This window comes from Mobula hypostoma, chromosome 9 (assembly GCF_963921235.1).
Source record: "Mobula hypostoma chromosome 9, sMobHyp1.1, whole genome shotgun sequence".
Taxonomy (NCBI): domain Eukaryota; kingdom Metazoa; phylum Chordata; class Chondrichthyes; order Myliobatiformes; family Myliobatidae; genus Mobula; species Mobula hypostoma.
Genome location: NC_086105.1, coordinates 46595374 through 46621713, shown reverse-complemented (window position 1 = coordinate 46621713; position 26340 = coordinate 46595374). Strand labels below are relative to the sequence as shown.

The 26340-nt window shown below is 41.4% G+C and overlaps 1 protein-coding gene across 1 annotated transcript in view; it reads left to right on the top strand.

Moving 5' to 3' along the window:
* The first annotated feature begins 8982 nt into the window (after positions 1–8982).
* The window catches only part of LOC134351697 (contactin-1-like), a 752292-nt gene continuing 734934 nt past the window's right edge, over positions 8983–26340 (top strand). The window contains exon 1 of the mRNA XM_063058216.1: positions 8983–9028. The gene's annotated coding sequence lies outside the window, so the exon portion shown is untranslated. The remainder of the gene's footprint in view (positions 9029–26340) is intronic.

Below are 26340 nucleotides of genomic sequence, written 5' to 3'. Positions count from 1 at the left end.
TTCCAAACCATTTAAACTTCACCGTGGAACTGGACAGGGTTGTCCGTTGAGCCCTTTGCTTTTTGATCTAGCTTGAGAACCCTTTGCCATTGCTTTTCAAGAATCTAATCATATCTGTGGAATTTTAAAGAGAGGTATTACTCACAAAATCTTGCTTTACACTGATGATATATTGCTTTTTACCTCTAAGGTTGAGACCTCGTTACCTTGCGTACTTTCTTTACTGTCCCCTTTTAGTCAGTTTTCAGGTTATAAATTGAACCTACATAGGAGTGAACTATTTCCTTTAAATAATCTGGTATCAATTAATACTAATCTCCCTTTTAAAATTGTAAGGAATCAATTTACTTATTTGGGTGTAACAGTCACTAAGAATTACAAACACCTGTTTAAGAAAACTTCCTTACTTTATTGAACCGTGTAAAAAGGATATCATTAAATTGGTCACCTCTTTCAGTATCATTGATTGGATGAATTAATTCTATTAAAATGAATATTCTACCTAAATTTATATATCTTTTTCAGGCTTTTCCTGTTTTTTTTCCTAAATCCTTTTTTGACTCTCTTGATTCTATTTTATCTTCCTATATATGGAAAAATAAATGCCCTTGTTTAAATAAAGTTCATCTTCAAAAATCTAAGAAGTCTGGAGGTTTAGTCTTACCTAATTTTAGGTTTTATTACTGGGCAGTTAATATATGATAGCTTACGTTTTGGCTATATTATATTAATCGTGTAGACTGTCCAGTATGGGTTTCTTTAGAAGCTAAATCTGTTAATAAATTTTCTATGATTTCTCTTCTTGGATACTCACTTCCTTTATAACTGATAATTTAATAGTTAAACATACTCTGAGGATCTGGATACAATTTAGAAAATATTTTGGTTTATTGAGATTTTCCCTTTCAAGTCCCACTTATTCTAATTTTTTTAAACCCTCCATGACTGATTTAGTTTTTAAAGAATGGGACAGGTTGGGTATTAAATGTTTTTGGGATCTGTTTGTTGGAGGAAATCTTTTTTCATTTGAGCAATTATCAGCTAAATATAGCTTACCTAAAACTCACTTTTTTAGCTATCTACAAATTAGAGACTTTCTAAGATCTCAATTATACACATTTTCTATAAGCTCAGATAAGAACTTACTGGACGTAATTTTTAATTTGACACCTTTTCATAATGGTTCAATATCTAATATTTATGGTATGTTACTGGAGACGAGGAATATTCCTTTAGACAAAATTAAGAATCTCTGGGAACAAGATTTACAGACATCAATATCTGAGGAAACTTGGAATGAAATTTTTAAACTGGTTAATACTTCATTGCTATGAGCTCACTATTCCCTCATACAATTTAAGGTGGTACATAGAGTCCTTATGACTAACGATAAGCTATCTCGTTTTTATTTGGATATATCTTCCTACTGTGACAGATGTAATAATGGAGAAGCTCCATTAATTCATATGTTTTGGACTTGTCCGTGTCTTGAAAAATATTGGAAGGAAGTTTTTCAAACTTTTTCTTTACTTTTCAAAGTCAATTTTAAGCCTAATCCTCTGATGGCCCTATTCGGTATTGTTGCAGGACAAGATATCAAGCTGAAGACATCTGATTTACATACTTTGGCCTTTAGTTCTCTTACAGCTAGGAGGATGCTTTTGTTTAAATGGAAAGATGTTTTTCCTCCTACTCATGCTCAATGGTTATGCGACGTTATATCATGCTTAGATTTAGAGAAAATTCGTTGTTCAATTTCTGAATCTCATCAAGACTTTCAGACACTGTGGGAACCTTTTCTGGATTATTTTCAAAACTTTCAAAACCTTCAATTCATTGTTTAAATTCAGATGTTGGCTATTATTAGTTTTTATTATATGAGAAGGTATTTTACCTTCTTTTCTCCTTAATAAACAGCTTCGGTCTTGGTAGGGGTTAGACTCTTTTTTTGTAATAAATTAGTATATTTCAATAGAACTATTGATTAACTTACATACATTAAGACGGGGTAATGAGATTGTTATTATGAATAGATATAATGTAATTGGTAGTTTTTAAAAATCTTTTTTAACCTTTTATATATACTTTCTTGTACTCTGTATTCTTCTATGTAGAAATGAATAAAAATATTGGAAAGAGATGATCAATTGCTTCCTTGTTAATGGTGGAAGGCCTGTTCAGCCCAGATTCAAAACACTCCACCCATCTGTCCAGAATCTTGGCCTTCTCAGTAAAGAGTGCGGTGCCATCTGTGCTTAGGAGGGGCAAGGTTTCAGAAGGCTGAGAGCCATACACTGTTTTGATAGCATCAAAGAATCTTTTCGAGTCATGTAGATCAGTGTAGCGCTGAATCTCATCAGCCTTTTTTGCACATCCAAGAGTCTTGCATCAGAAACACCCCGGATTCCTCGACTGTTTAAGTCTAGGGAAGACAACCTCCAGCCCTGCCAAACTTGTGGGATTGAGGTGCGTTCCCACCCCAAACCCCCTGTTTGTGTGGATGCTGTGTAATTCGCTACGCTGTTACAAATTAGTGCCACAAAATAACAGACAGTACACCGCATACGATTAAAAGATTTATCTTTATAACTCTTAATATGACAGAAGGGTTACTAAAGAAAAGAACAAAAAAAAAGAAAAGGGCCCATTTTAACAAAACTGTCCAGTGTGCACAAGTTGGAGCTCACAGTTTTTCCAAGTCACTGATCTTTAATTGATCTCACCCTGGGTTTCATTGAATTATGGCCCTGCTCCGGGTCGAATCCTATGCCCTCTTCTCTCCAGCATCTTCCCTCTTCATCTCCTCTTGGACAAAAGCCCCAAGCCCAACCTTAGTGTCCCTCACCAGAGAAACCTCCCTTCAATTCAATTATCCTAACTGTATGGCACACATTTCTCCTCATCTTTTATCTTCAACAGCAACCCAAACATAAGCTGAACACAGAGTAAGCTGAAAACAAGCAGCTCTCACAGAACTGCCAAAATGAAATACATACAGTGTAACAGTAAAAAATATGAACCAGGGCATTACTCACCTCCCCCACCAAAATAGTCATGTCCTCATGACCTTGAAATAATTTGTCAGCTCATTAACACCACTTTCAAAGGAATTTTGTGATGTCAGCACCTCCAATCCAGTTGTAAAGGGTAGTGACATATCTCACTAGGGGGATAACCATAGCACTCTGTTCCACTGGTGCTACATAGGTAGCCTATCTGGGGGTCTCCTGATTCTTTGAGACCTCCTTACCACATCATCTACTTCTTCAGTTTCAGACACTCATTGGGATACTTCTGGTCTATATGGAGAGGCCTCAGAGAGAACTGCGATATCAATCTTGTACCTCTTCAGTTCTCTTACCTCCAAGGCAATTCTTCTCTCTGGTCTGCCAGACTTAATGTTGTCTTTTAAGGTTCACGCCTTTCATGTGCCAATTCTGAGCTGTGTCACTTTTGTTCGATTTCTTTGATTTCGACTACTCAAGTGGGATCCCTGCCAGACACAGTTTGCTGACCAGGGTTGAGTTAAGTCGACAATGTTTAGGGAACCTTTTTTGGCTCCTTCCTCATACTAAGGAAGTGAACAGCCTGGTCCTGAAAAGGGCTGCTCAGCCACTCAGGTGGCTGCCAAGTTCCGCTGCTACTTCGTCAATGAAAAACAACCCATTGGCCTGAGGCGCCCATGTGCAGGTCCGTGGCTACAGCTTCCAGTGTGCCCTCACCTGTTGCTTTGTCGCTCACCCATTGCCAAAGGACTTGGATTTGGATGTCATAACTTGCGCGTGAGTTTGATTGAAGTGAGGGAGGTTGTCAATCTCACTCTCTCGTTCTAGTCTATCTGGATCCAGTGGCAAGATGAAAGTTGACAAGATGATCAGTGAATGACCATGGCGTTCTACAGGTCTTGCCATTATCTTCGTGCTCCACAACGCGAGCTGGGAAATGCCTTCTTGCCCGTTCAATAAGCTGGTGATATCCTCTGAAGTCTGCTGAATCCAGTCTTCATATCATTTGGGTAGACAAGCCCAAAGTCATTAAGGGTTCAAAAAAAAAACCCTCACAGCTACTCTCATCTGGTTTGGCCAGCCTGTCAAAGCCGTTGCTCGAGTTGTGGTCTCTGTCACACGCAAACAGCTGACTTGGAGCCACATGTGAGAGTTGAGTGCCAGGTGGGGCCAAAGTTGGAGGACCTACCTCGGAATGTGTGACAGGTCTTCATATCAGAGGTGCTACCCCTCCCTGACGTCTCATATATCTTTTCTCACGAAAAGGTAACTCCTGTGGGAATGACATTTGTAACAGTAAAATACATCAACCAACAAGCTATATTGGGCTTGTACATGGTAAAAATATGAGGACCAGCATCGTGGGGTTGTGAGTGGCTGAGACAACTGCAACTTGATTGGAGATCCATCCACCATTTGCATGCCACATCCCCTGTAATTGATACAACTGACAGAGAATTAAGAAAGGATTAAAAAAATCAAACTTATCAAGTAAAAATATTGTTAAATGAAAATGCCTCAGCCAAGTTTTACAAAGGCTGTCCGGTTCTATATACCTTTCATGATAAAGTAGCCAGTGAGCTAGACTGCATGGAGGCTGAAGGAATTCTTTCCAAGGTTGACTGGAGCCCATGGGCAATGCCAGTGGTCCCAGTAGCTGAGAAGAATGGGTCTGTCAGGATCTGTACTGATTTTAAGGTCACCATCAAACCAGAACTGAAAGTAGATCAATAGTCTCAGCCTCGGGTAGAGGATATCTTTGCAAATCTTTCTGGAGGAAAACATTTCAGCAAAGTGGATTTTAGCTGATGCGTACTTACAGATGGAGATGGAAGAAGAGTCCAAAGTGTTTCTCACCATAAAACTCACAAAGGGTTTCACTACAGTAGGTTTATTTTTAGAGTAGCATCTGCATATGCACTCTGACAGGAGGTTATGGACTAGGTGCTGCAAGGCTGTCCAGGCACTCAGTGTTACCTGGATGATATCACTGTTACCATTGAGGATGACAAGGGACATCCCCAAAATCTTAAACCAGTGTTAAAAAGATTAGAAGATTATGGGCTCAGAGCATGACACAATAAGTGTGAATTCTTTAAACCAAGCATCACCTTCTGTGGTCACACCAGTGACACACAAGAATTACGTAAGTGTGCTGAGAAAATTTAGGCAGTAGTGGATGGCCCAAGGCCAAAAGATATGCCACAGCTGTGGTCCTTCTGAGGATTTGTCAATTACTATAACAGGTTCCTGCCAATCCTGGCTAATGTGCTCCATCCATTGAATTCATTTCTACATGTTGTGAAGAAATAACAACAGACAAAGCAGTGTGAGGTAGCTTTCGAAAAAGTAAAGGAAATGGTGATGTCAGATACTGTCCTCACACATTATGATCCACATCATCCAACGAAGTTTGCAATGGTATGCTAAAAAGTCCAGTAGAAACATGTCGAGATCTGTCAGTACCACTTCCTGCAGTCCCAGAGTCAACTCCTGCAGCCACGATGGAGGACAGCCTAGAACCTTAAATTGTTTTCACATCCACAAGTCTCATTTGCCAAGCAGAGTGACATCTTTGTCAGGGAAGACACTATCTGACAAGAGTAAGGAATCCTCTACAGCGATTAAATCTTTAGGCATGAATGAGACAATTTGAATTTTACTTTGCTGCGGATGTCTATATCATCATCAACATTATGTGCCATCTCATATGATGTGGGCGATTATGGTCTTATCCATGACCAATATTTGGTCTTGGCAAATTTTTCTACAGAATGGTTTGCCATTGCCTTCTTCTGGGCAGTGTCTTTACAAGACAGGTGACCTCAGCAATTATCAATACCCTTCAGAGTTTGTCTGCCTGGTGTCAGTGGTCACATAATTAAGATTTGTGATTGCACCAGCTGCTCATATGACCATCCACCACCTAGTCCCATGGCTTCACGTGACCTTGGTGCTACACCTTGTCCAAGGGTGACCTGCAGGTTAGCAGAGGGAAGAAGTACCATATACCTCCTTTGGTAGAGATGAATCTTCACCCCACTACCCAAGATGTCTATATAGTAGTTGTATTACATCATATACTGTGTATATATTTGTGGCGCAATCTATATTGAGTTGGAGTTTATAGCTAAGCAGGGAGGAGTGCTATGCATTTAATATTTCAGTAATTGTTAAGTAATAATGTAAATATATTGTTTGAGTATGCATTCTTATTCATTTAAATAATTCATTATGGGTGATGTGTAAAAGTAAGTGAATGGCATACATCATTATGCCACCACATCAGAAGTGCATATCTCACTAAAGTAAAAATCAAAATGCATACAGTTACTCCTAGCTCTGTGTTTTTACTTTTAATTTGTTTTTGTTTTGGAATTATCTGTTTGGGCAACATGCAAGCAAAGCTTTGCACTTGTGATAATAATAAACCAATTTCCAATAACCAAATTAAAATAGGGAGATTTTATCCTTATATGGAATTTAGGCTCACTTCCACAAACAGTATTGTTGTAGATCAATTCAGCATTTAATTTTAAATCTAACACAGATAGATTTAAAATTTGATAGATTGATAGATTAAAACTGATAGTTTGAACTTCAATTTCTCTAACTTCTGGTAATTTCTCCCCCTTCCCCTTTCTTTCTTTTTCCATTCCCTATGCTGTCTCTCCCCTTACCCCTTCTTTTCTCCTCACCTCTCTCTAGTGCCCTCCTTCTTCCCCTTCTCCCATGGTGTACTGTCCTCTCTTCTTCATCCCTTTACATCTTCCACTCATCACCTCCCAGTTTCCCCATTCATTTCCCCTTTCCTACCCCTCACATTACCCCCTCACCTATCATTTGCCAACTTGTACTACTAACTCCCACCTCCCCCCCATCTTCTTATTCTGGCTTCTTCCCCCTTTCTTTCCAGTCATGATGGAGGGTCTCAGCCTGAAACATTGACTGGGTATTACTCTCCACAGATGCTGCCTGATCTGCTGAGTTCCTCCATCACTGTTCGTGTGTTGCTCCAGCATTGATGGATTTTTCTTAACAAACAGTATAAGGGGACGTGGGGTAAATCAAGATGTTATGCCACAGATGATCCTGATCTCTGCGTGCAACACAATGGTGCAAAGAGGTGCGTTGCTGCCCCACAACTCAGTGACCCAGTTTCAATCCTGATCTCTGATGCTGACTGTGCAGAGTTTGGACATTCTCCATGTGACCGTATGGGTTTCTTCCAGATGCTCTGCATTCCATCTACAGACCAGAGAAGTGTGGTTTGGTAGGTTAATTGCTCTGTTGTAAATTGTCCTTGTTGTGTAGGTGAGTGGAAAACGTTGGGGGAAACTAAATGGAATTGGTGTAGGATCCAGGTGGTTGATAGGCAACATGGACCTGATGGGCTGAAGAGGCTGTTTCCATACTCTATGAGTTGACAATCTCATTAAATGGCCAGGCAGGCTCAAGAAGTTAAAAGGCTGGTATCTGCTCCCACGTAAGAAGGATGAGCAGTAATCGCCAGTGTGGCTTGTACCTGTGAAAAATGATCATCAACGTCACCGATACAACAACATTGTTCCGAGGTTCAGTTTCTCAGCCACGTTGATAACATTCCCATTGGATCAAGGATCACTCTGTTGCTCTCCAGACTGGCAGAGGCCAATAGGGAAACAGCAGACCCATCCGCAGATGGGGCAGCTGGTGGGTGGCCAATGGAGTCATTGCATGTGTGAGTAATTTGTGAGGTGGGGGCACTAATATGGGGGTTCTGTGTGCTCTCAGTGTAGGCCCTCATTATAATGTTGCGCATAATTGACCCGTATTATCAAAATATATTAAGGGCATGAAAATGCTGCTGCTTGTGAATTGTTTTCTCAAGAGGGACACTGTTGCCCAATTGCTTCCTTTCTGCTGTTGCTCCTAGCAACATGTTGCTGTGATACAATCACTACCTTGACAGAATTGTGCATGGTTTTACATGGTCTATTCTTTTGTTCTGTTTTACCCCGCACTCCCAAGATGCTGGGCGAGGGGGTTGCTGATCCCACGGTCGTCCCCTGCAAACTGACCGTCGATTCCCCACTCACCCCACAGTGATCACCTGGAAACTCTCGGGGGCACGACTCACTAAATCTGAAGTTACTCCCTCTTGCTAATTGGGTTTATTTTCCAGGAGGGGCGACTGCCACAGAGAGAGCTGCGATATAGTATAAAAATTAGAGTAATAGTTTCTCCTGCCGTCAGCTGCATAATGCTTGGGTTGCTAGGGGGCGAGCCCCGAGAGCAAGAGACAGCTCTGCTCCCCGGGTTTGTCCGCATCCACTCCGCAGTGCAGGTGTGACCGCAAAGGACGGAGGCGGCTAGGTTTCAAGGGCAACCCTCCTGCATCTCACCCATTGCATCGTGCACCGTTGGAATTTTTCCACGCTACTCCGTTGCCGGTGACAGGGTGGGAAGGGGTAGTCGCGGACAGGGGCGGTACTGTTGTTGCAGGGGGAAGGACAGAGGTGGGGCGGTGCTGTTGCCGTTGCCGACCGATGGGGCTAGTACATAGGTTCTGCTATTGGGGTAAGTGTCCAAAACAGGGAGAGAGGGGGTTGTGAGCTAGAACAGGTAGGCGGGGCTGTTACGAGGAATAGTAGTAGTTTGCAGGGAGTGCGGGGGTAAGTATCTAGTTAGGGAGGGTTGCAAACGGGAATGTGTCGAGGAGCCGGTACAGAGAGGCAGGGTTGGTGCATGTATCGTTGCCTCACACTGCGACTACCCCCAGTCCGGGACACTCCGATGCTGATGCAGCCAACGAGCTGCTGCCGCAGCGGGTGGACCGGCCAAAGCAGCCCCGCCCCACCTTTGCACCACAGCGCGAAACTGGTAGGCTCGTGTGTCCTTGATTGACAAGGAGGTTGATCAATCGGGGCCGCCGCTGGCTTGGGACCAGCTGTCAATCAGGGGCGGAGCGCGAGGCGCTGAGAGAGCCTAGGATCCAGGTGTGCTGCACGGTGCTGAAGCGGTCGGTGTAGAACCGGCTCTCGGTAAGTGTAATGGAGAGGGTGTGGAACAGCCGGTTAGAGAAACTAGTGGTATTTTCCATTTTCACGGTTAAAGCTAGTGGATCTACAGCAATTTGAAAGCGTGTATCTCTGATCATTTCATTCTAATCGCGCTCTTTTTTTGTCACTTGAGTACTGCTTGAAAAACCTTCAAAGTTACACGTCGGTTAAAACTCTAGGGAAACCCATCAATACAAGGCTTTTAAAATCAATTGTTTTCATTTAATTCACTTTGTTAAAAATGCAGAAAATGCGGCGTCCCGCCACCAAGGTGACGCCTCGACTGGACGCTGCAGCGAATCTCTTAAAATAATCTTGCCTTCCTGTCAGAGTAATTGCTGCCTTTCTTCAAGGTTAATAAATTGACATAACCCGCATATAAGATGAAAAATAATCGACAATTGAAACATTTTATACGATTATTTCAAAATCTGACGGGAAAAAAACTCGGTCACGGACATACGGAGGTTGCACGTTTGTGTTATAAATATGTGTGAGACAGATTCTCACTCGGGTGTGTGTTAGTATGTTAGTAACGCACTGGGTTTTTGCTCCAGCACGCTAGAAGGAGAACGATTATCAACTGGAGAGTGATCCACACATTTTAAAAGCAACCCCTTACATTGATGACTGTGTGTGTGTGTGAGAGAGAGAGAAATAAATCCGGTTGTTATACCAACATCTTTTTCAATTTTTGCGACAAATATTTACTCAAAAGTTTAGTCTATATTTTTGATGTGTAGTTATCAATATTATTTGACTTTTCTGTTTTTTTGATTGACATTGCATTTCTAGATTCCACTTTTATGGAAGGGGAACTTTGAAAGTGGTATTTAAGGAAACTGTGTAAAGATGAGGTGCCAAGTGATGGTGTTTGTTACTGAAACCCATCTCCAGTTGCTGCTGCTTGTCCACTCTGTTGTATTCCACCCTTCAGAGAGTAAATGTACATTTGTCCTTCACCATCTTCTCCCATTTAAACCCCGATTGCTTGGAGCTAATTTCAAATAAGCACAGTTGGACTGTGTATATTGATGGGTGTGGTCCAAGAATTGACTATTCTCACAATTGCAATCTGCCTGTTGTTGACATGGGGTATTGGGTATCCTCTAGCTAATACCAGGAATCTAAAAGGAGAGAAATGTATCAGGGTTGCTGAATACAAGGAACATGAAAATATATGGTTGGGTCCAGAGGCTTTGCCCCTTAACCAAATTCTTAATAAGTCAGAGTGACACAACAATTAAGCTGCTGCCTCATGGCTCTGGGGATCTGGATTGAACCCCTGACCCCTGTTACTGTTTTTGAGAGTTTTGTATATTTTTCCCTTGGCTGTATGGGTTTCCACTGGATTCTCTGTTTTAACTCTCAATTGTAAAGGCACACTGGAGGGTTGGCTACTGTAAATTACCTCCTGGTGTAGATAAACGGCAAAGACAATCAAATGGGAATTGATGGGCAGATGGAAGAGAATTAATTTGTTGAGCTGCATTTAAAAAAAAGAGGGAGGGAATGGCAATGATGATATTTATCTGATGCAAGGCAGCATGGAACTGACTGGTCAACTGGACTCCTTTTAACAAATGTATGTTGTACATGATTGAATGAAAATTCAGGGGCAATGAGAAAATATTAGCTGCATAGATAGAAAAAAATCTTTAAAAAAGCAAACATATTTGCAAAAGCTGCTGTTTACCAGGATTAGAGCTGACCAAGATTTGATGGCAAACCTCAACTATGTTGATCAGCTTTTGACACTTACATAGAACACAGCACAGTACAACCCATGTTGTTGTGCTGAGTACTGTAAGATCAATCCAACCCTTCCTTCCCACATATCTTTCCATTTTTATTTCATCTATGTGCCTATCTAAGGGTCCCTAATGTATCTGCCTTGACCATCACCCCTGTCAGCGTGGTCCATGCACCTATCATTCCACGTTTTTTTTTAAAAAAAACCTTCCTCTGACATTCTTTTCCCACCCCCTATACTTTCCTCCATTCATCTTAAAATTACATCCTTGTATTAGCCATTTCCACCCTGGAGGAAATTGCCTGGCTGTCTACGTAATCTTGTACATCTATACCAAGTCACTTCTCATTCTTCTTCCTTCCAAAGAGAATAGTTCCAGCTCGCTCAGCTCATCTCATAAAACATGCTATCTAATCCAAGCATCATCCTGGTAAATCCCTTCTGCATCTTCTCTAAAACTTCCACCTCCTTCCTATAAGAAGGAGACCACAACTGAACACAGTACTTCAAGGTAAGAATATGGAGGGAGGGGAAGGAGTACAAGTTGGCAGAGTACAAGTTCATTCAAGTTCAACCTTCCAAAATGCATCACTTCACACTCCTTCTGTATTGAACTCTATCTGCAACTTTTCTGCCCACTTTTGCATCCCGGCCATGCCCTGTTGTAACCTACAAGATGATGCCAAGTCAATTATAAAAATCACAAAGAGCTGGGTTCCTAGAACAGATCCTTGTGGAATACCACTGGTCATCGACCACCAGGCAGAATATGGTCCATCTGCTATCACAGTCTGCCTTCTGTGGGCAAGCCATTCTGAGTCAATGTGACCTAATTTCTGTGGATCCCATGCCTCCTGATTTTCTGAATTAACCTACCACAGGGAACCTTGTCAAATGCCTTACTGCTTTAACTTCAAATTTGTTTTGTCACATCCTCAAAGAATTCAATCAGGCTCATGAGGCATGATCAGCCCCTTACAATGCCATGCTGGCTATCCCTAATCACCCTGTATTTCTCCAAATGCTCTTAAATCCTGCCTCTAAGAATCCTCTGCAATAGTTTGCTCACCACTGGTGCAACACTCACTGGTGTTATCCCTGTTCCCTTACTTGAATGAAGGAATAACATTTGAACCTTCCATTCTTGTACTACTCCTGTGGCCAGTGAGGGTGCAATGGTCATCACCAAAGTGCAGCAATCTCTTCCTGTAGTAACCTGGGGCAATCCTATCTGGCCCTGGGGACTTGCCTATCATAATGTTTTTCAAGAGTCCAGTACATCTTCTTTCTTAACTTAGACTTGTTCCAGCATATTAGTCTGTTCCAGTGGTCCTCAGATTTGTCAAGTTCTCTCTCACTGGTGAATGCTGAAGCAAAGTATTCATTAAGGACCTCCCTCCTTTCACTGACTCCAAGTATATGTTTACCTTTTTATGCCTGATTGGTCCTATCCTCACTCCAGTCATCCTCCTGCTCTTCATGTACTATGTGTAGAATGCCTTGAAATTTTCCTTAATTCTACATGCCAAGGACTTCTCTTGTCCCTTCTAGCTCTCCCAGTTCCATTTTAAGCTTCCTCCTGCTATCTTATAACTCTTAAGAGCCTTGTCTGATCCTCACTTCCTTCTTCTTGACTGGATCTTTCACATCTCGTATCAACCATGGTTCCTTCATCCTCTCCCTGCCTTAATGGAACAAACTTATCCAGAACCTCATGCAGATGCTCCCTAAAAAAATCCACATTTCAGTTGTGCATTCCTGTTTTATACTCCCAAGTTCCTGACTGATATTATCATAATTCCCCCTTCCCCAATTAAATGCTTTCCCATGCTGTCTGCTTCCAACACTGTTCAAGGCTATGGTAAAAGTCAGAGAGTTGTATTCACTGTCTGTGAAATGCTCACCCACTGAGAGATCTGATACCTGACCAAGTTCATTGCTTACTACCAGATCCAATATTCCTCTCCTCATGTTGGCTTGTCCACATTGAATCCTTCCTAGAAATACCTGACAAATTCTGCCCATCTAAACCTTTTGCACTCAGGAAGTGCCAGTTAATATTAGGGAAGTTGAAATCACCCATGATAACAACCCTGTCATTTTAAACACATTTCTAGTATCTTCCTCCCGATCTGCACATCAGTGTCACTGTGGCTCTTGGGGAAATACTCCCACTAGAATGATTGCTCCCTTCCTGTTTCTGGCTTCCACCCAGTGGACAATCCCTCCATAATGTCCTCTCTCTGTCTGCATATTCCTGATTAGCAATGCCACTCCCCTACCTCTTTACCTCCCACGCTGTCCCTTTTGAAACTTCCATACCATGGAACATCCAGCAGCTTACACTGCCCTTGTGACAGCCAAGTCTCCATAATGGCCACCACATCATAATTCCATATACTGACCCATGCTCTGAGTTCATCACTATTGTTCCTGATACTTCTTGCATTAAAGTGAGCTCATTTCAACCATGCAGTTCACTGCTATTATGCTCTGTCCACTGCCTATCCTTCCTCACTGTCTCTCTACACACTACACCCACCTTTTCAACAACTGCTTCATCAACTATCTATCAATCTTGTTCCCATCCTGCTGCCGTACTAGTTTAAACCATCCCCATCTGCTCTAGCAAACCTGCCTGCAAGGATATTGATCCCCTTCAAGTTCAGCTGGAATCCTTCCCTTTTGTACAAGTCATACCTTCTCCAGAAGAGATCCCAATGATCCACAAATCTGAAGTGCTTCCCCCTGCACAAATTTTTCGGCTAGACATTCAACTGTCATATTATCCTATCCTTGCCCTCACTGGTATGTGCACTGGCAGCAATCCAGAGATTACCATCCTTGAGGTCCTGCTTTTCAGTTTCCTACCTAGTTCTCTATTTCCTCTCTTCAGGATCTCATCACATTTTCTATGTTATTGGTATCAATATGTACGACCACTGGCTGTTCACCCTCTGTTGTCCGGATATGAGATATCCCTAATCCTGGCACGTGGGAGGCACATACCATTCGGGAGTCTCACACTTCTCTGACTGTTGAATCCCCTAGTACCACTGCTCTCCTCTTCCCCATTCCCTGCTAAGCCACAGAACCAGACACATTACCAGAGACCTGGTCACTATGGCTTTTCCCTTGTATGTCATTTCCCTCCACCGCCTCTCCCCCCACCAACAGTATCCAAAGTGGTATATCTGTTGTTGAGGGGAACCCCTGTACTCTAGACTACCTGGCTAATCCCTTCCCCTCTTATGACAGTCACCCAGCTACTTAGTTTCTGTAACTTCAGTGAGACTGCCTCCCTATAACTCTTCCTGTTTCACTATTTCATTCTCCTAAATCAGGTGAATGTCATCCAGTCCATTTCCCTAATATGGTCTGTAAGGAGCTGTATCCAGATGCACCTTTCACAGATGTAGCAATCAAGGAGAGTGGAATCTCTAAGATCTTCCATGCCTTGCAAGGGGAGTACACCATTGACTGTAGATCCATTCTGATGACTCTAAGTTGGCACTAATAAAGAAAGAAATGCAAACTCAGCAGAAACCTTAACCTAGCCTCTCCCTCTCTTGCCGAAGCCTCTTCAGACGAAGCTTCAGTTTCCCACTCTAACTCTGTTCCACTCCAATAATAGCTGCTTCACTCAAACATAACTTCTTTTTATTGGCCCGTGCCAAATACCTAATTGCCCAAACAATCTAAATGTCTGCAGAATGTCTTGACAGGCCTCTGCTTTTTAAATATGGCGATAAAATCCATCAATAATTTCCTGCAATCTCAATCTCTGCTGGAAGTCCCAACAAGCTCTGTTTGCTTTTTAAATCTGGTGCTAAACTTCAAAAATATGTTGTTTAGTGTTTCCAGTAGAATTTTGGGTAAGTTTAGAAGGGGGTATAACAAATTAATTTGATTATTTATTTGTGGTTGGGCCAAGTGTGGTCACTGTCTGCAATGGAGAAACTGATCTAAATAATTCACAAACCACCTTGGCTACTGTTCCCCATTATGAGGCTTAGGATTCCTGAAAGTAAAACATCAGCTGAAACAAATGATGGGGTGAGCACAGTGAAAGTATAATGTGAATTAAAGTAGAATATTACTTATCATCCACTTGGGCACCAATAGCAAAGAATAGAAAAGCCTACAAAGAATTGCTAGATACAACCCATTTCATCACAGGAGAAGCCTTCCCCACCATAGAGCACATCTGCAAGAAAGCAACGTCCATAATCAAGGAACCCCACCATCCAGATCATGATCTCTTCTCGCTGCTGTCATTGAGTTGGAGGTACAGGAGCCTTAAGTCCTCCACCACCTGGTTCAGGAACATATATTCAGCCATCAGGTTCCTCTACAATTCTCTACAGCCATCAGCATAAGGACTCTACAATTCATGCTCTCAGTACTATTGTTATTTTTGTATTTGCACACACAGTTTGTCTTTCCACGTTGGTTGTAAGTCATTGTTTCTCTGTGGTTTTTCATTGATTCTATTGTATTTCTTTGCTCTACTGTGAATGCTTGCAAGAAAATGAATCCCAGGTTAGCATATGGAGACAGTATCTGTAATTAGGTAATACATTTACTTTGAAATTTCTTTGAATTTGTTTTAAATTCTCATGGCATATGAAAACTATACCTGTGGATCTCACCAGTCTCAGAGGAGCCTCATCTGCTTCATGACACTGATGTATCTGATGCTTAGCACCAGCACTTGTATTTCATTAGACAAGCAAAGAAAGGATACTCTGGGTATTTAATTAGAAACAAAAATAATCATGAAGTCCTTTAAGTATCATAAAATATTTTTCCTTCCTTCATAAATTTCTTCAGCTCCACTGGTTTTCTTACTCACTTCTTAATTTAGCCCTTAATGCTGCAATGTGACTTTGCTCATTTCATTTTAAATTATTTCTGTGTCTATCAAGTATTTGGTTTTACTTTTTTAATTAAATAAATTAAGGAGAGTCATTGGACTTTGATTTCCCAGTTCCCTCATTCTGTCAGCCAACATTCCTAAATGTTAAACATGGATAATGTTTAATAGTCCTAAATTTTAAGCTTAGTGCATACATTTCTGCAACAAAACAAATATATGTCTCATTAACCTGTAAGCTTAACTAAGCAATTGCATTTGATAAATCACTAGTTTTCCATGCAGTAATTAGATATAATGGCTTAAAAGGGAGTCATCAGTTAAATATTGGTCTCTCCTGACTGATTAAAGAAAACTTTTTTTTCATGCCAATAGTATGTTCCACATTCCCAGTTTGTCCCAAAGTGCTCTATAGGCAAGGAAATATAGTTACAATTATAATGTATTAGGAAATTTGTGCCCAGTAAGCTCCCACAAAGAGCAATCGGATCAGTGACGCGTGTCTTCAATAATGTTGGTTGAGGTATAAATTTTGAACAGAGCACAAGGGAGAAGCCTATTATTCTCTGTGGTATCTTTTGCATTTTATATCAAAACCTAAGGTTGAAGAAACTGCTGTATTGCTGGATTTGGAGAGGACTGTAGGATAGAAAGAAAAGATTTAAAGGTAATGGAAATCTGCTGTCAAAGAAGACGGGTGTAGTGATTTTATTGGTAAGTCTTACTCTACATATAATATTGCTCTGTGCTGTTAGAACTTTGGAGATGGCAAAACTTGTTACGATAAAGAAGTTCATGCATACCTACTTTAAAATCAATTCCACCCCAAATCTCATGACAATGAAATGTTTTCTTTTTAAACAGTAGCTATTCTTGTAACATAGTCAGTAAATAGCAGCAAGACAATGGATGTTGCTGACTGATTTTGGCTTGGGGAAGGGATTGTATTGATCTTTTGGAACATTCTTCTGCTTTTTACTGAATATTTCCCTGATATCTGTTATACCCGTGTGGAAGACCAGATGTGGACTTGATATAACTTTTTTTCAGTGAAAGATTAGTCTATGCAAGAAACGTTTAAGACGACTCTTGGAGTGCATCTGAAACCCTCGACCCTTGTACAGATGGATATGCTAATATTCTTCAGATTGGCATTTTGGGTCTGTATATAATCTGCTGGTTTGTAGGAACAGGTGAGTTGAGGTTCAAAGGTGGAATTAAATAACAGATTAGCTGTCAGGGGAAGAAGGACCAATGGTACTTGGGTTCATTCAAGTCACCAAGCTTCAGATGCCATCTCTTCTTGTGTCTTTGGAACTAGGATAGCGTAAGATTCTTTAGCTTTTCAGTTCACTGTATTCATTAGCTAAAAGACTAAGGGATTACGGATGGAATTGGTTTGGGCATATGAGGATAACATCTTATTTTGGAAGTGAAGATTGTGTTTTGCATAGGCAAGTCTGATAAAGGGTAAATTGTAGAGAGGAAGAGAGGATGCTTGTGGGGGGTGGGTGGTGGGGGAGGATGGTGGTATTCAGGGTAAAGTAGCCATGGTGCCTTATGAGTAAGAATTGCTGCATTTGCGGCATGAGGAAGGCTGTTGTTAGATTGTGTCGTTTCTACACTAGTGTGGGCACGTGGCCAAGTGGTTAAGGCATTGGACTAGCTACCTGAAGGTCGTGAGTTCGAGCCCCAGCCGAGGGAACGTGTTGTGTCCTTGAGCAAGGCACTTAATCACACATTGCTCTGCGATGACACTGGTGCCAAACTGTATGGGTCCTAATGCCCTTCCCTTGGACAACATTGGTGACATGGAGAGGGGAGACTTGCAGCATGGGCACCTGCTGGTCTTCCATACAACCTTGCCGAGGCCTGCGACTTGGAGAGTGAAGACTTTCCAGGCGCAGATCCATGGTCTCGCAAGACTAACGGATGCCTTAAACACTGAAGAGCAGGAACTGGTCTTTGCCAGGACCAGGATTCACTTTGATTAATGAAGGAAGGGCAAGGTGGAAGTGGATCTGGAATGAAGCTGTGACTGATGATTCATTGGTATAGTTATAGGGAAAGGGTTGTGACAGTTGTATGTTAGTGTGCCATTGATAGATCCATCTGGAACTTCGTTCTGCTTTAATAGAAGCACCATGGCAACATAGTATTTGGTGCTCATCTGTCTGGGGACCCAGGTTCAACCCCGACCTTGGGTTTTGTTTGTGTGGCTTTTGCGCATAGTTTCTATGACTGCGTGAGTTTCCCAAGCTTTGGTTTCTCCTCACATCCCATCAAAATACCGGCAGGCTAATTAGCTGCTGAAAAATATCTCGTCGTGTAGATTAGTGGCAAAAGCAGCAAAGAGGAGTGGGTGGACATGTCAGAGAGAGAATAGGCTGTAGGGGTATAGGGAAATGAGTGGAAGAATGGGACTAATGTAATTGCTTCCTTCAGTGCTGGCATGGACCCAGTGGGCCAAATGGCCTTTATCTGCACCTTGCACAGTTGATCTTCATTGAAGCATTAGACTTGCAGGTTGATCCTGACTTTTGTTCTCTGTGATTCTCAGTTTGCAGGGATTCATAAATATGCAGTCTAGGCCACCATTGCGTGGTTATGCCCTCTCTAACCTCAGCAGCATGAACAGTGTACTGCTTTTGTCCATTCTCAAGTTTCGCCCACAGCTGCCTGCAGGGCCCACAGAAAGAATGACTCGCATGTCCACAATGTGCCTTGAATGCATCATGGCACTTCACAGTGGTAGTAAGAGAAACAGAAATATATAATGTAGGCAGAGAGTTTGGGTTGAAGAATTGTGAATAGAGTACAACGTGTCCTAAATGTAGTTTGCCATTGATGCTTTGAAAGGAAGAGGTACATTGGATAAACTGTATGAGTGGGTGAAGCCAAACAGGTTATTGAGATGCATTGCTATTTAATTGGATCCTGTCCGAACTATTAATTCACTTTCAAATCTTATATATGGTACTGTGCAAAAGTCTTAGGTACCCAAGATTTTGTATATAAATTTTGTTTTTGATGTTTATCTTTGGTCTTCTGCATTAGTGTGTCAGTAGAAAAAAGCAAATTTTAGATTTCCAAACATTCATTTTGCAAAATGAAGTTACAAAGAATTGTTTTGTATTTTGTTAAAGATGAGTTTTCAAATAAAAACTTGACTAAACAAAGATATCAGGCAGGTGCTAATGATCAATGACATAATGAGTTGAAGGAACTAAACTGATTAATTGAAACAGAAATGGGTGCAGAAGGAATCAAACTGGATGAAGGACAACCAAACTAAAAGGTGAGAGTATGGCAGATGCGTCAGTGTAACAGTTTAAGATTCAAATCATCAATTCAAACACCATGGCAAGAGTAAGCATAGCAACAAGACACAAAGACTGTCATCCTGCATCAGCAAGGTCACTCCCAAAAGCAGAAATTTTGCAGCAGACAGGAGTTGCAAGATGTGCTGTCCAAGCTCTTCTGAGGAAGTACAAAGAAACGGGCAAGGTTGAGGACCAGAAATGCAGCGGTCACTTACAGAAATTGAGTGCAGCAGACGAGAGATACTTCAAACTCTCAGAAACCACTGGAACCCAGGTGCACCCCTTTACAGTCCAAGGATGCTTGTCAGAAGTGATCTTTATGGAAGAGTTACTGCCAGAAAGCCATTCCTCCAAAGTGGAAACAAAGCAAGAGACGCACCTGCACACACAAAACTACAAGGACTGGGGTGCTGAACAATGGCAGCAAGTGCTCTGGACTTTTTGGCTCAAACAGAAGGTAGTTTCTCTGTAGAAAGCGCTAGAATGCAACATGGATGAGTGTCTGCAGCTACCAGTGAAGCACGGTGGAGGTTTCCTGCTGGTTTGGGCTGCATTTCTGCAAATGGAGTGGGTGATCTGATTAGAGTTAATGGAATCCTCAATGCTGAGAAGTAAAAGCAGGTTCTCATGCATACCATCAGGAAGGCTCTGAACAGTCCAAACTTCATTCTATGCTAAACAATAACCACAAACACACGGACAAGGTCATAAAGAACTATCTTCAGCAAAAAGAAGAACAAGATGTTTCCCAACAGATGATATAGCCTCCACTGAGCCCTGTTCCCAACCTCAGAATCAGAATCAGATTGAGACTGTTTGGAATTACCTGGAGCGACAGGTACAAGCGAGATAGCCAAAGTTTACAGAAAAACTGTGGCAAGTTCTTCAAGATGATTGAAACAACCTACCAGCTGACTTTCTTATGAAACTGCATGACAGTGTACATAAGAGAATTGATGCAACTTTAAGGGCAAAGGGTGGTCACATCACACCAAATATTGATTTGATTTATTTTTTCCCACAGTTTTTTGCTCTTTATAGTAATTTTTTGATATTTAGAAACTTTTCATTTATTTTGCAAGCATCTTCACATTACAGAATTCTTTACATGTGCCTAAGACTTTTGCACGGTACTGTAAATAACCCTAGGTTCACCGTAGTTCCCAAAAGTCAGACAACTATGATATTGTTTGCTCACAGGTAGCCACAAAGCAAGAAACCCAAAAGAACCCAAATAAAGAAAAAAAAGACCAACACCTGATACACAAGAGAAAGAAAAAAAATAATACAAAACATGTAAGCAATTGAAGCAAACAACAAATGAGTTTCACAATGTTAGTTCCAAAAGGTTGACACCTCATCCTGAGAAAGAGTGCATGGAAACAAGCCCCTTCAGCCCAATTTATCTATGTTAGTCATGATACTCATGTAAACTGGACCCATTTGGCCCCATTTGTAGTAGATTTCCTTTTAAACCTTTCCTTCCATGAGACTCTGCCCTGGTTCAATACTTTTAAACAGGGGAAGACACCATTCAGAATCTTGTTTTAATAAGATCAACTCATATTCCTTTGAATTCCAAATAATGTATATTTGAAAAAATATCTTCTTCTGAATCTCTCCTTGCCCCATCCCAGGAATCAGTCCAATGAAGTTTACACAGGATAGGTGACCAAGACCAGGCGTATTCTCTCCAAAGCTCGATTTTATCACAGCAAGACATCCTTATTCATAAACAATGTTTATTTGTCTAATTGCTTTGCTTCCTCCCTTCAGCTTGTTTCCCTACCTATCTTGATATTGTCAGAAGATTAAGATTAATAATACTTCAGATACCTCATCTATGCCATTGATTTGGGTTGTAATTAGCTGAGCCATGATAATGATATATCTGATACTATGACAGTAATGTATTGGAATTTGTCTGTATTCCTTGTGCATATCTATGCTAATATTTTTTCCAAGTACATTACTTTTGAGCACTTATTGAAAACTTTCAAAAATCACTTGGTAGAACATCCTTTTAACCTAAAGTAAACGTGAGTGGTTCTCTTTAATGGTATTTCGGCATTGTAAAATCATGCTGTCTGTGCTTATGTAGTTTTCTAGCTGGCTTGCTACCATTCTGTTCAATAATAGATTCTTGAGTGTTGATATCTGGCTGACTGGCCTGTATTCCCTGCTTACTTGCTTTTCTGAACTTTTTTTGTCATCCTTGCAATCTACAGAATGTTCAGGTGTCTAAATTGGGATCAAGATCCAGAAAATCAAAACCAATGCAAGATTCAGGATTGTTTAATTTCATTTCCAGTATACAAGTGTAAATGAGAATAAAATAATTGTTACGCTGGATCAAATGCAGTGCAAAAAAACACAATGAGATAAAGATCACAATAATAAAAAACACAGTTAAGTATGAATACATAAGATAGCATATATAGAGAGAGTGATTGTATGTTCATAAAGTGATGCTATGCACAGAGGTGTCTGTGCATAAGGTGACTGACAGGAAGTGATAAAGTTGTGTTGACGGTGTGTGTGGAGGGGTGGGTTAGTGGGTGGAGATGTTGATCAGCCTTACTCCTTGAGGAAAGTAACTGTTTTTGAATCTGATGGTGCAGGCGTGGATGCAGTGTAGCCTCCTCTCTGATCTTTGATCAATTGCCGTCTTTACAGCCACCTCTTTTAAAATGCAAACAACAGGAATTCTGCAGGTGCTGGAAATTCAAGCAACACACATAAAAGTTGCTGGTGAACGCAGCAGGCCAGGCAGCATCTGTAGGAAGAGGTGTAGTCGATGTTTCAGGCCGAGACCCTTTGTCAGGACTAACCTCGTCAGGCTGGGTCTTTATGTGCTGCTATTGTGACTCCCGTCTCCCCTTCCCCCACCACCACTCTGCAACTCCGTCTCCCTCAGATCCCACCGTCAGCTCCTGGGCCCTCAGAGGCTCCATCTTCCTCTCAACCCAACCATCCCCTCTCCACTGACACCCCCAGCCTCCCCCCTCCCCCCTCTGATCCCAGCTCTCATCCGTGCCGGGTCTTTACCATCCCCTCCGACCTTCAACTGTCGGAGGCAGAGCGCTCTGTCCTCAGTAAGGGCCTCACCTTTGTCCCCCTTCGCCCACACCTCAGCGAGTTCCGTGTTCGCCATGATGCGGAACTTTCCTTCCGCTGTCTCCGTCTCCGAGCCTTCTTCTTCGGCAAGGACTCTTCCACCCCCACCGATGACCCCTTCTCCCATCTTCAACCCTCCTCTTTCCTAGTCCTGACGAAGGGTCTTGGCCTGAAACGTCACTGCACCTCTTCCTAGAGATGCTGCCTGGCCTGCTGCGTTCACCAGCAACTTTTATGTGTGTTGCTTGTCTTTTAAAACCCACAGATTTAACCTACCTGGCTGAGAAATTGGTCTGTTTTTATTTGCATTTTTTTTTGTTGCTTTCACTCTTGTTAGCTCATTGATTTCCTACAATTTCTGTATTTTCTTTGTATTTTCTGTGATGCCATAAAATATTTATTCAAGCTCTTTGCCAATTCCTATTGTAATTTCCTTTGCCTCTGTCTCTAAGGGGCCCATACTTGCTACAGCTAACCTCATTGCACATGCTCAATACCCTTATAAGTTCTGTATTTTGAGTGTCCTTTTCCTCATTAAAACCCTGTTAATCCTGAGCCTCCTACACTTTTGGCAAAATTTTGTTTTAATTTAATACTCTCTTTACCTAATGTCAGTTAATGTCATGACTGTATCTCAGTGTTCATTACTCAAATAATCTTGATAATTTGTAATATTTGTTTAAGGCTTTGCCATTGCTTAGGTTCATAGTCTTTATGGTCAAGTTCGCGCACGACATGAAATTGATGGCTTGTGGCCAAGTTTGCAGACACTGGGAAGGTAGTGTCAAGGAAGCAGGAAGTCTGCTGAAAGACTTGTAGACTGGGAGAATGGGCAAAGAAGTGGCAGATGGAATGTTATGTAGGGAAGTGTATGGTCATGCACTTTGGTAGAAGGATGTAGACTATTTTCTAAACGGGAAGAGAATTGAAAAATCGGAGGTGCAGAGGGATTTGAAAGTCCTTGTGCAGGATTCGGTAAGGTTAATTTGTAGGTTGAGTCAGTGCAAAGGAAGGCAAATGCAATGTTGGCATTAACTTTGAGAGGATGAGAATACTGTATAAGAATAAGAAAGTAATGCTGAGGATTTATAAAAGTTTGGACAGACTGCATTTGGAGTATTGTGACCAGTTCTGGGCCCCTTATCTCAGAAAAGATGTGCTGGCATTGAAGAGGATACAGAGGATATTCACGAGAATCATTCTGGAATGAAAGGGTTTAACACATGAGCATTTGATGATCTGGGCTGTACTCATTGGAGTTTAGAAAAATGAGGAAGGGATCTCATTGAAACCTATCAAATATTGAGAGGTCTGGATAGAATGGATATGAGGAGGATGTTTCCTTTAGTGGGTGAGTCTAGGACCAGAGAGCACAGCCTCAGAATAGAGGGACATCCATTTAGAACAGAGATGGGGAGGAACTTTTTTAGCCAGACAGAGGGTGGTGAATCTGTGGAATTCATTGCCACAGATGGCTGTGGAGGCCAAGTCAGTGCGTATATTTAGAGCAGATGTTGATAGCTTCTTGATTAATCAGGATACAAAAGGTTATGGGGAGATTGAGGGGATTAATAAATCAGCCATGATGGAATGGTGGAGCAGACTTGATGGGCCGAATGGCCTAAATCAGCTCCCGTATTTTATGGGTTAATAGTCTTAATTTAAATCTCAATCTATCCCAGACAACAGAGTTCTCGTACTTAATTTTGTTCAAATTTGGATTTAACCACATCACATCATATGTGAAATTCATCATGGTATAGTCATGTTTCCATTGAGGATACTTTACTTTGAGGTTTCTGAATATCTGGAATCAGATTTATTATCCCACTTTCAAATCTCTTACTAGCTCTTCTTTCAATTAGTCCTGACAAAGGGTCTTGGTCCGAAACGTTGACTGTACCTCTTCCTAGAGATGCTGTCTGGCCTGCTGCGTTTACCAGCAACTTTTATGTGTGTTGCCTCAGATTTATTATTATTGACTTACAATGGGAAATGTGTTGTTTCACAGCAACAGTATAGTGAAAAGACAAAAAAAACCTATGATTCCTGTCTTCTTTCAGAGTGTTTTATTTAAAGTAACTTATTCTCCAGCTGGTTCCAGAAAACACAGCCGAAGTTTGTGTGAACATGTCTTCAAAGCTGCTTTTTGTTATCTAGTCGAAATGAATATCAATCATTTAGCATAACCATTGTTATAGCTTCTCTGAATTGTTGACTTCAAGGCCCCGAACTATTGTTAGGGGCCCAGGTGCTTTATCTGAAATTTTGTCCCTTTGATCAAAGTGCACCTTGATTTTTCTGGATTAAGTCTTCTTTCTAGCTGCCATTATTTTCTTACTCCAGGCTACAAACCTCTTTTTTTGTCATTTTTCTGAAGGTCATGTATCTTGGAATACAGTTGATTCTGGTTTACTGGGACACTTCGGGACCAGTACATTTTGGCTCAATTAAGTAGCTGCTTCAATTAGCCGAAGTTTTATGGAAATAGTTAGAATGGATAAAAAAAGACAAACTGCCATTTAACTGAGTAAAAATTTATGTATTTAAATGAAATGCAGAACAAATTACAACACCAATATATCCAAGTACTATAAAACTGTATTAGTTCCTAATAGTTATGGATAGAGGAATTCATCTGCTATGGTCTTTTGATTGGCTGTAAATGAACAAAATCAGCACAGACACTGAGTGCAGATAATGGACTGCCTTCAGAGAATGCTTTAGATGATTGTATTCTCCAAATCTTCATTGTCCTGGTAATGTCATTGATGCCTTCAAATTATTCATAATCCCTAACTTGTTGAAGTAGTGAAATCATTTCATTTTTACTTCATGCTGTTTCCGGCATCTCCAAGCCTGAATGCTTGGAACCGTGGTGAGCAGAACTGTTCCGAATTGTAGTGCTGCTTATTATTCATCAACTATAGAGACAAAGATCACTGCTCTTTGTACACAAACCCACGCAACTGACATTAAAATCCTTATTTCTGCTTTTGATGAAGGACTAGCAAAGCAAATTTTTGTCTCCAAGGTGTGGATTCAGTTACCTTATTGTAACGATTTTGCCAATTCGGATATACAGGATAAACTCTTCATATATAACATATAACCATATAACAATTACAGCACGGAAACAGGCCATCTCGGCCCTTCTAGTCTGTGCCGAGCTCTTACTCTCCCCTAGTCCCACCAACCTGCACTCAGCCCATAACCCTCCGTTCCTTTCCTGTCCATATAGCTATCCAATTTAACTTTAAACGACAACATCGAACCTGCCTCAACCACTTCTGCTGGAAGCTTGTTCCACACAGCTATCACTCTCTGAGTAAAGAAGTTCCCCCTCATGTTACCCAAATCTATAATGATCAGGACTTTACTGACTGACACTTGATATTAGTCTAATTAATATCCCATGCTCTTAATTCACTTTTGTTTTACTAATGTTTCCAGTGAACCCAGCAAGGTGAACAGTACCAAATAATATGTTTACTAAATCAGCAGGATTTCCAAATCGCAAACATGAGGAAATCTGCAGATGCTGGAAATTCAAGCAACACACACAAGATGCTGGTGGAACACAGCAGGCCAGGCAGCATCTATAGGAAGAAGTACAGCTGACGTTTCGGGCTGAGATCCTTCGTCAGGACTAACTGAAAGAAGAGACAGTAAGAGATTTGAGAGGGGGAGGGGGAGATCCGAAATGATAGGAGAAGACAGGAGGGGGAGGGATGGAGCTAAGAGCTGGAAAGTTGATTGACAAAAGGGATACAAGGCTAGAAAAGGGAGAGGATCATTGGACGGAAGGCCTAGGGAGAAAGAAAGGGGGAGGGGAGCACCAGAGGAAGTTGGAGAGCAGGCAAAAAATTATTGTGAGAGGAACAGAGAGAAAAAAAGGAAAAAATATTAAATAAATAAATAAATAAGGGATGGTGTAAGAAGGGGAGGAGGGGCATTAACAGAAGTTAGAGAAGTCAATGTTCATGCCATGAGGTTGGAGGCTACCCAGATGAATATAAGGTATTGTTCCTCCAACCTGAGTGTGGCTTCATCTTGACAGTAGAGGAGGCCATGGATAGACATATCAGAATGGGAATGGGACGTGGAATTAAAATGTGTGGCCACTGGGAGATCCCGCTTTCTCTGTCTTCTCCCATCATTTCGGATCTCCCTCTCCCCCTCCCACTTTCAAATCTCTTACTATCTCTTCTTCCAGTTAGTCCTG